We start from the raw sequence: 15,875 nt of genomic DNA, 5'->3' as shown, positions 1-15,875 counted from the left end.
TTTTCATTAGAGCTCACATCTGATTTCCTTCTATTAGGATCTCCTAATATTAAATATTAAATTTTACTTTTGGATTGCTTTAATTACTCATATTTTTTGCTTCTTTTTAAATGTCTTAATATCTTAAGCAACTGACATTTCTTTGATCTCTCTTATGACTCTCTTTGGTAATGTTAGATCTATGTATAATATATCTGAAGGAACAATTTTTTGTCTTTCTAAAAAATAAGACACATATAATGGAACTTTTCAGTACAGTGCTGGACTCAAAATGTCATGAATTAAAATGATATATTCTTTAGGAGAAAGCAAAGCACTTCTGTTGGATGTGTGTTAGAGAAAATGTTAGGCAGTAATTGTAGTTAAGAAGTTTCCAAATATTAAACTTCCCTCGCACTTACCAATTCCCTTCCACCAACATTTTTTGTTTGTTTTGTTTTTCTTTCTGGCTTCCAGGATGCGTATTTTACCTTTCAAGGGGTCTAGATCCCCTTATACACTTAATTCCCTATCTTGGGAATTTCCCTACCTTTTCTTGTTCAATCTTTATTTCCAAAACACTTCATCCAACAGATATGAAAGCAAAACATGAAGATGAGACGGCACATCTGCACATAGTACTACAAAAACAGTGGTGCAGGAGAGGAGTATGATGTGTAATCAAAAGCTAATATCATTTTATTCTTGTCGATTTCCTCTTCACTACTAAGTGCAAAAACATGTTGGTACTTAAATGGACTCATGATAAATTAAAAAAAAAATTTTTTTTTCATTATTTGGCACTGGGCTTGCTGAAAGTAGTTCAGTATGCTGCTTCACTCCCATCTGAAATGCCAGCATGGAATTTTTAGCATCATGGGTATGTTGTGGGATCAACACAACAGACTGAGTATTAAGTCCGTAAAAAGTGAACTTTGCATATTTTTAAATATACTTGTTAGGAAGCAAGAAAAAAAAAAGAGATTTAAAAAAAATTGACAAGAGTCACATAATATAGGGGGTAATAAAGATTACCAACAAAGAATTTTCTATGCTGTATAGGATAAGGACATGTTTGATCTTTTAAAATCAAATATCCTTTAAAAAAGGAACTCAAAATCTTGCTTAGTGAGCAATATCATACAACAAGCAAGTAATACTTTATGTAATAGGAAAGAGAGAAATTACTCAAAACTTCCTTTAATCTTAATAGCAGGTGTTGTCAGTTTTGAAAATCTGATGCATACTTCTCCACATTAGGGATAGACATCAGTTCCAAGAGAAACACTGTGGGGCAAACTCTTGGTGGTGGCAAGGTGCCTTTCTTCCGTCATCCAACTGTATTTCTCAAAATATTTCTCATCAGTGTCAAAGGGCCCTCCTCTGTTACCACATTTCGGTTTACAGACAGCATAAAGCTTTCACAGGAAAGCTTTAAGTCTTTGTTCCCAAATGTTTAAACCTACTTTTTTTTTTTTTTTTCCTTAAAGAGGGAGTGGGTAGGGGGCAGAGGAAGAGAGAGAGAATCTTAAGCAGGGTCCATGCCCAGCACAGAGTCCAACAATGGACTCGATCTCACGACCCTGAGCCAAATCTGAGTCATGATCTGAGCTGAAATCAAGAGACAGACACTTAACGGACTGATCCACCCAGGTGTCCCTAAACCTCTAGTCTTTAAAAGGCCTTTTCTCTATTTGCTCTGCTCCCTCAAGTAAGAGTCTTTCATCTACTTTTATTTTTTTAATTTAAAATCTGTGTTTTCTGTGTATTTCTGTAAGTTACAAGTTTAACATACTTGTAACTTCTACAAATAGTTGATTTAAAAAAAATAAAGATAGCTTTCTTTTCTGATTAGCAAAATATTACATGTTCAATGTAAACAGTTCAGGCTATAAATAACCACTTTTCAATAATATATTCTTCTATTTATATTTTTTTACAAAAATGAGAACATTTATTTCACTAACATTACCCCTTAGAGATTCTTGTCCATAATGGAGAGAACTGGTTACTTCTTAATGAAGAGTATTCCACTGTGTAACTGGTATCTTAATTAGTCCATCCAGTCCCATAATTCCTAATATCAAATTTGTTTTCTATGCTCATTCCCTGAAACAGTCTCCCATTCTTGTACACACCTTTGTGCTCACCCACAAGACTATATCTACAGTATGAAGTCTAAGATGGGGAAAGGCATATACATTCTTTAACTATGTTACGAATTGCCAACTGACCCTGCAGAGGATAAGGTCCTGCACCAACACTGTGGGAGTGTATTTGTATATTATTTTATCTCCATGGTCTCGCCAATGTTGGGTGGTAGCATTTTTTTTAAAAATCAAATTAATGAAAAATAAGACTTTTATTATTTTCTTTGAATTCTTTTTATTTCTTGTGAAATCAATGACTGTTTTCTGCCTTTGAGGTAATACTTAGAAAACATTTCATATTATTTCCTCATATGGCCTTTTCTCTGCACACATGCATCCCTGGTGTGTCTTCCTCTTCTTATAAGGACACCAATCATTTTGGATTAGGGCCCCACGCTTATGATCTCAATCTTAAAGACACTTTTAAAAGACCTATTTCCAAATAAGTCACACCGGGTGTTAGACTTCCACATATGACTTTTGGGGACACAGTAAAAAGGCAGCCATCTGCAAGCTAAGGAGAGAAGCCTTGATAGAAACCAGCCTTGCCTGCACTTTGATCTTGGACTTTCCCTCCAGAGCTTTTTCTTTTTTTCCTTTAAAGATTTTATTTATTTATTTGACAGACAGAGATCACAAGTAGGCAGAGAGGCAGGCACAGAGAGAGAGAGGGGGAAACAGGCTCCCTGCTGAGCAGAGAGCCTGTTGCGGGGTTTGATCCCAGGACCCTGAGTTCATGACCTGAGCCGAAGGCAGTGGCTTTAACCCACTGAGCCACCCAGGCGCCCCTTCCCTCCAGAACTTTGAGAAACAAATTTTTGTGATTTTAAGCTACCCAGTCTGTGGTATTTTGTTACGGCAACCTGAGCTGACTAATACATTTCCCCACCTCAAGATTAGAATATTATAAATCTAAATTTTCATCTTGTGCTTTATGTTCTTACTTTTTCAGTTGCAATCTCTAATTTTAAATGTCAAATAAAATTGGGATATATTTTGGCGTAAATGGGAGTAGGGCTTCAACTTTATATTTTTATAAATGCTAAGTAAGCCATTTGTTCTAAAAGATTTTTGGAGAATGCATTCAATGCACTGATTTGAAATGTCACCTGTAGTACTTGCTAAATTCCCACTTGTGTCTGCTTCTGGACTCCTTAATCTCTTCCACTGATATCCTTGTTTCTTCTTATGCTGCTATCACACTCTTTCAATTGTCACATCTTAGCAATATGGTTTAATATGTCTTTGGCAAATTCCTAATCATTACTCTTCTTTCTCAGAATATTTCTGAATAATCCTACATATTTCATCTTCCAACTTCCAAACTTCCTACATATTTCAACTTCCAACTTTCAAAGGAATGAGGATTATATTGTCACATAAAAACAAAGCATAAAACAAGCAAAAACCAGACGGCATCTCTTTAGTATATTTACAAATAAATTCATAGAAAATACATAGAAAATACAATTATCTACTCTAATATTCTAATGCCCTTTGAGGTCCTTCACTTAGTGGGTCAGTTTTTGTTTTCTCTTCCTACATACAGGTTGTATGTATTTCTTGCTAAATTTATTCTTGGTTTCCTTTGTATGGGACCTGGACTTTAAGATGAGAGGCCCTGAGAAGTTGGTTGGAGTCTGAAATCTACCCCTCCTTCTTAGGTCTGGTTTATTTCTAAAAACATCATTCTTGAAGAACTTTGATAAGCTTCTGATCAATTTTGCTCTTGAGAACACCATGATTTAAAATACAGAACCAGAAACGTTGAAATGGGAGGCTTCTCCCTGCATAGCTACGCTCACCTTGTCAGTGATTCTCAGGAGCTGCAAACGTGACCTGAGAACAGGCCTGCAAAACTGTGGTTGCTTAGCAACAAATGGGCCTAGCTCCTCCTTTCCCCATTCTTCTAGAAATAAAGGCTTAAGCCTCAGGGCCCTGAAGGGAAACATCAGTAGTAAGGGGCCTTTCTTCCTTAATCTGCCTTTGCTTACTTCCAAAAGCCCTTGCTGCATTCCAAGCTTTGGTCACAGGATGGATTTATAAAGGGAAGTCTCATCACACGTGGGAGGGGACCTGCACGGGAAAGTACCTCCTAGAGGTTAGGGTGCCAAGAATTCCCAGCTCTCCCTATTCTCCAGGATCACATTCTTCCCTGTCAGGATCCCAATTCGAACCAAAACAAAACAACAACAACAACAATAAAAAAACAAAAAACCCCCACAGCTTTCATAGAGGACACTGCTGCTGTCACAGAATGGTCTCAGAGCAGGAAGCAGGGGTAGAAACCGCTTCCTGCAACAGAGATGTACTATATCCATGCATTTTCTTGTCTGTTCCCCACAGGGTACCCCAAGCCGAAGGCAGGCTTCCTTCTGTGTATTCCTTCTTTTGCTGTACTTCATTTCAGGCTACAAAGAGTTACTAGTTCACTCCAACAACACTCTTTCATGTAGCTCATTTAATCCCCAATTTAAGAAATGAACCTATCCTCTCCCAAAACTTTCTCAGCCATGGCACAGTGCAGACCACTAGCCAGACCATGGCTTAGCTGTCCTTGGTTAGGTGTCCATCTCTGATCCAAGCTGCTGTAGCTGGAGGGCAAGGGATGGGGAATATGGCCTTTATGTTGTCTTCAGGATAGTATTGTACACAGTGACTGTAACCAGGTAATAGCAATTAGCTTTTATATCCTACTGTCCTTTATCAACTCTTGAATCACTTTGTTTCAGTTTCTCTTTTATTCACTATAAGGACTATTTTCAACCTACTTTGAAGGTGCTCCTTTTAAAGAAATGAGTTGTTTAAGCCCATTTTCATTTACATTCCGTAATTTAAAGGAAATGCATTAAATCATGTAATTAAAAAAATCGGCATTTATGGGACACTCTGTATGTGCTAGGGACTATCATATTCCCTTTTTATAGAAATGATATATTATCATTTAATCCCTGCACGTGGGATGTTTATCATCTCATATGATAGATAAGAACACTGAGGCACAAACAGGTTAAGAAACCTGTGAAGTAGCCACATCTAGTAGTAGTCAGTGACCCAGGATTGTAACCCAGGGTAACCGATGCAGAGCAAGATTTTACTGTCATCTCAGTTCCAGTTTTCCATGCAGTGTCCTCTATTTTGAATGTTTTGCCTTGTGGTCCATACTTTCTTCTCCAGTTCCACTGGTCTCCTTATTCCTTTCAGACTTACCCCTTCATAGGGGAGGGATGCACTTCGTCCTCTGAGGGAACTCAGGCAACTATCAAAGGCTCCATTCCAGAAACAGTGAGGAGGGCCCCGGTGCTCACTTTACATTCCAGGGATGCCAGTGAGGCCTTGGAATGCTGTTGAACTCTGGTATGAGGCTCCGAGGCCCCATCCTTTCTCAGAGCTGGCCTGTAGTCAGTGGGATCTTTGATACTCTCAGGGCTTGCCAGAATTTCCTCTATTTTCCATAGGACCCTCCCAAGAAATGGATCTTCTTTTAATTTGCTTCTAAACTCTACTCTGGAAGAAAGTCTTTGACAGTTGTGATGTGTGTTTGATATCCTTTCCAGAGCAAGCATCCTCCCACTCATCCCACGCCACCTTACCCCTGCCATTGCTTTATTCTGTTCAAAAGGTACTTTTTTGGTTGGGGATGTGTGTGTGCCCTTAGGCCACCATTCTGAAATTGTGAGTTTCTTTTTGCTTCATCCGAGTCTAAGTAATCTTTAATTTATTGGTATCTACATGAGAAACATTTTTCAGCTGCCGAATATCACCATTAAAACATGCCTAAATATTTTAGAAATGAGCAATCAGAAAAAGCATATTGTTTCCGTACACAGACCACATTTAACTAAGGTGCCTAGAAACTAGTGTTAAAGAAAAATAACAATAATGGTAATAATAAATGATAATGTTAATATTTCATATAATAAAACCATTAAGTATATGCATATATTATAAATTAATACTTACCTACCAGGAATCTAAATGTCATTATAAATGCTACATATTTATCAAAAAATCCCATCGAGACCAGGAAAAACATTAAAAGAACATTAACCTGCTATATGGCACAAAGTTCACCAGTTTCTCGTTTGTAGTTTCATATTCTGGGATATAGCAATGAATTAGACTCTGGATGTCTGACAAAATTTCACCGACTCCAGTAAAAGTCAATGGAAGTTTTGCCTGAGTCAGATCATGTTCCTTAAGTTATTTAAACACTAAGTATGAATTTGGACTAATAGATAGAAGAGAAATTGATTAAGGTTAAGCAGTTTATGATTAATGTGTAGACCAATAAGAGCTGCAGAACGTATAATTCCAAAAGCTATTGTAAAGTAGGACAAAATACTGTAAAAATTAACTGGAAGAGCTTTCACTGAATTGTGTATTTTATTGAAAAAAGGTAAACAGAATGATGTAATGATATCTTCTTTTAAAGGGATTATGCTAGCTGAAAAACGCTCATAATCCATGTGGAATTGTCTGCTACAAAAATGAATTCCGGGAGTTCTACTACTACTAATTTATACATTTATATTTATGTTCCATGAGTATTTCATGAACTAGTATAAGAAAATAACTTAAGCCTTTCTGCTACAGAAATCTAGCAGTAAAGAAAGTCTAAATATAATACTACTAAGCCTCAAAACACAGAATCCTTTCTCACCACTGAAGTCCTAAAAGGAGGATGCAACATGGTCAGAATTACTTCTGGTTTTGAAAACATCAATTATGAAAACCATTAGGATTGTGTTTTTACCAGCAACTGCTTACCACATATCTGGGAATTTGGTATAATTTTCACAAATGAGGTAGCTAATGCAGTTTTATGCTATAACCTACCTCAAAATAGTACCATGCCTCTCAAGGAGCATCCTAGGTCTTGGAGATATTGAGTACCACACAGGAAATTATATCTATGCTCTGCAGGAAAAAGAAAAATATCACAAGACATGTAAACCCATGAAAAGAAAGGCAGGTGGAGCAGAAACAGAGAACAAAAAGAACAGAAAGAGGAATAAAAGTTTAAAAAGTGAGAAAATTACGACTTCTATTTCACCATAAAGTAATTGTTCTGGTTTTAATGTGAAATATTTTTCACTGTTACTTAGTTTTACTTCATACATCTTCCAGGAAAAAAAAATCACTTAAAAAATGATGGCATTATGGCTGAAAGCTAACCTCATGCCCTCAGTGAGAGGGTAATTAATTCAGACAGTGTTTAGCGTCCAGTTGTAACCCTGTGATCCTTACATTTACCTACGGACAAATCTGGTTCATGACTATTTGGAATATAATTTTTCTACACTGAATCATTTCCATAATAAATTACTTTAGTGGCTTTTTTTTATTACATCTGAAATTATTGCTTTACCTAAAAAAAAAAAAAAAAAAAAAACAACTAAGGTAAAAGGAGTCTTCCTTACCATATTTTGAAAAGGATTTTTAGAAATCTCCCTTTACCCCTCAGTCTCAACTTTGAGGACTGATCAAAATTTATATATTGATATTTCTTATATACCAATATTGTCCTCCCCGAGAAGGTACCTAAAGAGCATATATAATTATTCAAGGCAACCTGGTAACCTCTCTTGGAAACACAACTCCTGAGCCACCACACCTCAGTAGATATGTACGATGTGCCAACTTCTCAGTCCAACAAGAAGAAATTAAAGAATTTCAAGTTAATAAAGTTAATCTTTACATGTGTTGGGGAACATGTTTAGAAAGTAGAATATTTCTAGCTTGCTACAACTGACACTGGTCTGGATCTAAAAAAGTTGGGACTAATGACACATGATTTTCCCAGCCATGTGGACTTTGAGACAGATAGCATGCAATATGGCATAGGACACATTTTTTAAAAAGAATGAAAAGGATCCAGAAAGAAGGACTACTGCTGTTTAACAAACTCCAGGGTCAAAACAGACAGATGACTGAATAGATGAATGAATAAGGCCTGTCTAAATGTATATGCCTGGTCAAGAGGGTAGTGGGGACAGTGGCAAATTCAAGAGAGCTTGTCCTGTCTAAAGGATAAGACTAATGTGCTGGTGTAAACACACACACACACACACACACACACACACACTTTTTCATGCAGAGCCATTTATTAAATATTTATTAGCACATTCCTACTGATCAACACTCATTCCCCCAATATCCTCATTCATTCCTATGACTTTAGAACCTTATATTGAACAACAGCCAATGTTATATCCCAGTCCAAACTACCCCTCTGAACTCCATATTGTCATATCCAGCTGCCTATTTCACATCTTCACTTGGGCATGTAGGAGGAATCTCGAGCATAACAAGTTCCTGATCTCTGATTCTGCCTTCTGAAATCCAAATAGGGTCTCCCCTCATTCTTTCCCATCTCAGTAAATGGCTCCACCATGTCTGGTTGTTCAAGTCAAAACCTTCAAGCACTCCTTGAAACTTCTCTTTTTTTCCTATCCTTAAATCCAATCCATGAGTAAGTCCTGTGGGTTTCACTTTTGAAATATGTTTAGGATCAGACCACTTCTCTCCATGTCCATCATCACTACTCTTATTTTATCTGTGTCCTGAAAGATTGAAAATAGCCTTAACTGTCTCCCTGCTCTCACTCTTGTTTCTTCATATTCTCTTCTCCACAAAGCAACCAGAGTTCTTTCAGGTATTGAAATAAATAAAATATAAAGTGCCCCCAGATACTTTAGCCCCAAGATGATCTTAACTGGGGGGAAAAAGGCTATTCAGGGCTCCTCCACTTCAGAGATTTGCCCTCTTTTTTCCATCTGTCTCGATGTTACTATTTATGCCCATCAGTCTCATCAGAATCACAGCTATGCACCAGGCTATCATTGTCTGACATACTATATTTGCTCTCTTGTTAATTGTTCATCTTGTGCCTCCAGCATGAAAGCTCCAGAAGGGTGGGCTTTGTCTGTGTTCTTCACTACTCTGTCCCGAGAGGTAAGTGATTGTTCAATAATGGATCAATCCATCAACTGAAGGATCAATGGCTAGATGGAAGAAAGGAAGGATAGGTAAATGAACAGTTAAAATCTAAATCCAGGGGCAGGGTGGCTCAGTTGGTTAAGCGTCTGCCTTTGGCTCAGGTCGTGATCACAAGGTCCTGGGATCGAGCCCCATATTAGGCTCCCTGCTCAGCAGAGAGCCTGCTTCTCCCTCTCCAGCTACCCCCCTTGCTTGTGTTCCTTCTCTTGATATCTCTCTCTGTCATAAATAAATAAAATCTTTTAAAAAAATCTAAATTCAGGCATGTAATCTCAAAGTTTATGCTCTCACCATTAAACGATTTCACTCATAGATGGCATCAGATCTTGAAGGGCCTTAGAAGTCAAAACAAAGAGCTTCAATTCTATTCTGAGATCAAGAGGTTATTGAAGGGTTTTAAATAGAAGAGTGACACAATTGGATGCACACTTAAGAAAGACTACTTTGACAGCATTCTTGAGAATATTTTGGTTGGAGGGAAGCCATTTAGAAAGATTTACAATAATCTAAGCAAGAGAGGTCGGGGGCCTAATATAGGGTTGTAGCCATAGAAAAGGAGAGAAAAGGACTAATTAAAAAGTTGTCTTAAAATGGATTCCTAGGAATTGATCATTGATTGGCTGTGGGGGGCAAGCAGAGTGAGGAGTTAAGGATAATTTACATGTTAAATGTTTCATTCTCTGTAATAGATTGGCTTGGGAAAGAATTAGTTCCATGTGGTCATGCTGAGTTTATGTTTGTTGGACATCTACATGAAGTTATCATAAGGCAGCAATACAGAGGTCCAACCTAGGGCTGTAGATTTTGGAGTCATTTACTATACAGATTATAGTTGGAGTTATCGAAGAAGAGATCATCCAAGAACACCATAAAGATTAAAAGTTGAAAGAATCTAGGATAAAAACATGAAGAAAATATGTATGAAGCAGGCAGAGGAAGAAAAACTTGCAACGGAGAATAAGCGGTCAGCGGTAAAAGCAAAACCTATTGTTGTTTGCCAGAAAGAACTAAAGCAGTTGACTGAGGTGCCTAATATATTCTCAAGAAGTAGTATGTACCAGGAGACTGTGAATCAAATTACACCATCATTCAAAAAAGCTAATGTGTAAAACCATCAGAACAGAGTAGATGGACAAGCTGGAAAGACATAATGGGTTGATCAATACAATGTCATGCTTGGTATTAAATATGGTATATGATAAATAAGCAATAACGGATAGCAAGGTGCTGGGAAATGTCGAGTAGAGAAATGATGACAGAGGAAATAAAAGAAAGGGGAATGAAATATCATACCAAGGCTAACAGCCCATATAACCGTTCTACCTCAATCTTCCCACTGCACTCACTTTTTATTTGTAAAGTTTTGCAACACTTTGAAATCTCTGATCGTTGCTTCTTACCAACATCTACAGGAGGGGGGGTAGTCACCAAACGTATATGTGTCTCACTGTAACTGTATTGTACACAGTGAATCGTGCTGTTTATTGTTAATTCTCACGAGAAAGAAGTAGTCGTTCTGATAGCAAAATCAGCTAATTTTTGATGATTGTTTCAGAGTATTATTATAAGATCTCTGACATTCCTCTTTAACAATTGTGAATGCATTTTCTCAGCATAATTGAACATAATGAAGATACTCAGAATAAAAGTTGAGATTACATTTTAAAAATATGTCTTGTTTAGCAATAGCATACATTTATTGAGCAATTTTTGTAACTCGGGAATCTTTTAAGTGCTATATACATGTCAACTGATTTAGCTTGCACAATGACTCTGTACAGGGATTTTATTATGATGCTATTTTACAAACGAAGAAGCTGAGGCACAGGGTGTTTGAGTGTTCGAGCATTTTCAGTTCTTTACAGTTATTTTGCCTATATCGTTTTATCATGTTGGCCATTCATTTATCAATATTTATTTATTTATTTATTTTTAGTGAGAGCTAAATCTCTCACCAGATACATTACACCTCACAAAATGACAAAAAATATTATCTCCATCATTTTATATGAGAAGTATTAAGTTATTATAACAATAGAAACAAATTATATTGTGTTGCTTTTTGAACTGAACAATAACACAGAAACTGAACTCAGTAATGAAGCACTTATACATATAGATCTTAATATGAAATAAATATAAAAATGCGATCAATATTTAATCTTACAAATATTTCCATTTGTAAATGGAATTCCATTTCCAACCAAAGGGACTTATTTCCATTTCCTGGTGAGAGAACCCCCAGAGATCTCAGCTGACAGAACCTATGACTAGGAGGCAACACAGCTAGACCAGTACTCCCCAAAGTAGATCCTGAATGCCTAGTTCCTTTGCACTGAAATTATTTAAAGGGTACGCAGCTTCCAGCTTCATCTTATTTTTACCTTTTGTTGCCATAAATTTCAAATTTTCTGTAATTTCTCACAGCCTTGATCAATGTAATTACTAATAAGTATTTTTGGCTACAATGTTACTTTTAGAGGATATTGATAATCTAGGTATACATTGCATTTTATATTCTATACTTAAAATACATATAATACCTTGTCTATTCAAAATAAAAGACATTATGTATTTATATTTTAATATTTTCCATAAAGGGACTAAAATGTCATGTATATCTGATAAACATGGGTAAAATACTGAATATAAAAGGTGAAAGCTTCGGGGCGCCTGGGTGGCTCAGTGGGTTAAAACCTCTGCCTTCAGCTCAGGTCATGATCCCAGGGTCCTGCGATGGAGCCCCGCATCGGGCTCTCTGCTCAGTGGGGAGCCTGCTTCCTCCTCTCTCTCTCTGCCTACTTGTGATCTCTGTCTGTCAAATAAATAAATAAAATCTTCAAAAAAAAAAAAGGTGAAAGAAGAGCTTGGAGTGATTAAGTCAGATAGCAAAGTCATTGGTTTGAATTTAATAATATTGAATAGATCTCTGCAATTTAAGTAAACGACAATTGAGTATGGAGTAAATAAATGAACGAGTCCTTCTAGTCCCAATTCTGTTCTAGAGAGAGAAATAAACATGTCGACATGCTGAAGAAATGTACATACATTTGTAGAAATACATAGTCAGATATGTCTGTTAATGAATGTTTCTCAGGGAAATTTACCTCAGAAATCCATGACTAATTGTGAATGAATTTGCAGTAGTAGGACTAGCAGGTATTGGTTTGCTTTATTCACAAGATTGGTTTGTTCTTTTTCTTCTTTTTCCACTAACTCATTTTTAGTCCCAAAAATAAGTACAGAAAGGAATGGAGAGAGACAGATATGGTGTTGAACTGTTCAGCATCTTGACTGTGGTGGAAACAGGAATGAACAGAGGTGAGGAAACTGTAAAGAACTTCAAATGGGCATGGGCATGCCCACACACTTACAAATGAGGAAAAGTAACTCTGGGAATCTGAATAAGTTTTCTGAAATGTTCAAATGTTAATATCCTGGTTGTGATACTATATTATGGTGTTGCAAAAATGTTACCATCGGGAGAGACCTAACGAAGTGTATGGGGGATCTCTATTATATCTACGAGTGCATATCAGTATATAATTATCTTGATGAAAGTTTCAATAAAAGGTAATTAATTTTATATTGGCTTTACTAAATAGTAAATAAAATAAAAATCAAATTAATTTTTACAATCTACATTTTATGAATTTAAAAATTTTTCGTGTATTAAATTCACTGTAAAGTCCACACTGTTTACTTTATTGAAAAAATAACTTATGTAATTATCTTTTTTTCTATAACTTTGTTACTCTCTTTAAGGGCTCATCTATTTGTTAACTTTCTCATAAATAGACTTAAGTGTTACATGGGCAGAGTCCAGCCAGGTTTTATCTATAGCAGGGTACATGGGAAAATTTTGAAGCCACAAATACAATGTTTTATTGCACCTGAAAATAGAATAAATGACTTTTTACATGGAAATAACTGCAATTTCTTCCCAATGTGGATGGTAACAACAGTTATTTATTTATTTATTTATTTATTTTTAAAGATTTTTATTTATTTATTTGAGAGAGAGACAGTGAGAGAGAGCATGAGCGAGGAGAAGGTCAGAGGGAGAAGCAGACTCCCCATGGAGCTGGGAGCCCGATGTGGGACTCAATCCCAGGACTCCAGGATCATGACCTGAGCCGAAGGCAGTCGTCCAACCAACTGAGCCACCCAGGCGTCCCAACAACAGTTATTTAAAACAATATTGTAGAACAATAAGAAGGAGGAGGAGACAAAGAGAAAGAAAATGAAAAATCCAGTTATCACTTGTGAAGTATTTTTTACATCTGGCATGAATCTAGGTGCTTTGCTTTATTAATTTATTTGTTTTCTGTAACAATCTTATAAGATTAATAGTATAATTGTCTCCATGTTATAGATGAGAAAACTGAGATCAACAGAAATTAATTCTGTCAAGGCAAAACATCCAATAATGACCAAGGTTTAAATTAAAAGCAAGGCAGAATTCTTTTGATCTTCAGCTATCTTCAGTGTTTGCAAATCCTCACGTAAATCTCTCCTTTATCCAAGATGAGTCTGTACTGGCTAACTAAAATTTCAAGATACTTAGCTTTTGGGTAGAATTACATCAACAGAACTGATGATAATACTGGTTATTTTTTGCTAATCTTTAGAACTTTGTATGAACTGTCATGACATTTTAGAAATGGGGTCTGTGGAGAAGAAAATAAAAAACAGAAATTACTGTTACAGCATTTCCAATAGCAAAGAAGAGAAACAAGCAAACAAAAAAATCAGATGACAAAACAATGATGGATTCATACTTAGTTTAGTCAACAGTTTTAGAATTATTAATATGTGTTAATTACAGCATGATGATAATGAGATTAAATGCACAAGTTCATAAATTTGATTTATTTATTTTGTAAGTATTTATTAACAGTATTATGTGCAAAGCATTATTCTGAGAGCTAGGAAAAACATGGAAATATGTAAATTGCAGTCCTTGCCCTCAAGGAGCTCAAAATCTGTGCAGAAAGATAAGAAGTATAGGCAAATAAATTCAGTGCAAGTCAGTATGTGCTGAGATTCAAATAAATGGGAAAAATAAAATAAAATATTTTAGTAGGTGAGTATAAATGTAATTCAGAAAGGTGTTTCAATTATGATACTTAACTGGGCTTGACAATAAAGGTAATTTGTTGATTTACAAACTCAAAATATCGCTAGTAAGGGAAGGTGCAGGTAAGGCTTGATCCAGCAGCTCTATGGCATTCACTAAGGAGTTTTTATTTCTCTCTCCAGTTTTTTTCTAGTGTAGCAAACTCATTCAAAGTCTAGTTAACCTTGTCATTACAAAATGGTTACCAACAATGACAATAAACAGGTGGGAGGGAAATAGAGAGTGAGAAAATGACTGAATTTCTTACCTCAAATACCAATTAAAGTCTTGGACTTCCTTCTAACTGAACTACTGAAGTCCTTTACTGACCCTTGGCCAATCTTTCTGACCAGGGGAATCCCATATATGAAGTTGCCCAAGGCGTTGATTCACATGACCCACCATCCATGAGCCAATCTCTACTACACCAGGTCCTACAGTTGTGTCACTCAAATGGGCATCAGCTAATCAGAGTTCAATCTTAAAGGAGCTGAAATCGTTTAATTTCACGCAAACCATGTGGTTTCTAGACAAAAAGGATTGTGTAGAAAGAATACTAGGGGGAGCCAGTTGTGTTCACTGCAGTGTGTTCCATACATCCATACACACCCTCCTTCCCATATAAAAGCCCTCTTGGAAGAGGTGGCATTTGAGGTGAAACCATTGAAGAACAGAAAAATAAATACACAACATTCTTTTCTTGATGATTTCACGAGGCATTTCAAAATCTTTTATAAGTTAAGGACATCATTATATTTAAGTTACTGCAGTGAAGAAATGATGAAATGTCAGTTATTCAAGTCTCCCAGGTAATCATTCAGTTTCAGAGAGGGAAATCTTTTCCTAGAGGTATAGTTGTTTTGGCTTCCGTCTTACCAAGAATTTCCCTCCCTGCTTTCCACTTCTCCATGTAACCACTCAAACTCAAGTTTTCCAAAACTGAAACCTGACCAGTTGCATGGGTGAGGGTGGGCGCTTAACGTACTATGAGACATTCTATTCTAGATATTAAAACTGGCACTTGTGAACCCATGTTTGTGGGGACGCTTGCCTCTTCTGATATCCGGTGCCTACAAATGTTTCTGATGCTCTCAAAAGGCCTCTGAATCAACTTCTCCCCCTAATTCCTGTCTTTTACATTAGCTGTCTGAGGCCCAAAACTACTCCCTCCACCACTTCCCAACTTTCAAATTTGATTTTATCCTTCAGTTTCCATTTCCCACAATGAGTCTATTTTTTTCTATTATGTCTTATAAATTTCTATTTCACTTATTTAAACTCCCCTTTCTCAGTTCCTTATTTATAGTTGTCACCAAAATATGTCAAAGAGGAGCCATCATTTTTTTACCTTACTTCATTTCCCACTCTCCTTAAACAAGACTGCATTTCTTCAGAAAATACTGCATTTAGCCTCTAGTGATGATTGCACCTTTGTTTGCCATTCTCATATCACTCAATGGGAAAAAGAGAAATTGACTGGTTTGGGGGTATCCAGCTCTTTAGCTCACTATTTTTATTCCATTTTCCTTCCTTTGATGTTTAAAATATCCAAAAAAACCACTTTTTAACATTTTTTGCATTTCCTTCTTTTTCTCTGCCTTGAGCTCCCAAAAGATGGTGATCTT

General features: G+C 36.4%; 1 long non-coding RNA gene across 1 annotated transcript in view; it reads right to left on the bottom strand.

Annotated features, from left to right (window-relative positions):
- Positions 1–15,875, bottom strand: part of LOC125096044 (uncharacterized) — a 36,301-nt gene that overhangs the window by 16,949 nt on the left and 3,477 nt on the right. Inside the window, exon 2 of the long non-coding RNA XR_007126037.1 lies at positions 6,969–7,049. This is a non-coding gene — a long non-coding RNA (uncharacterized LOC125096044). The remainder of the gene's footprint in view (positions 1–6,968; positions 7,050–15,875) is intronic.

This window comes from Lutra lutra, chromosome 3, assembly GCF_902655055.1.
Source record: "Lutra lutra chromosome 3, mLutLut1.2, whole genome shotgun sequence".
Taxonomy (NCBI): Eukaryota; Metazoa; Chordata; class Mammalia; order Carnivora; family Mustelidae; genus Lutra; species Lutra lutra.
Note: the sequence above shows the minus strand (reverse complement) of the source record. Positions and strands in the feature narration are given on the sequence as shown.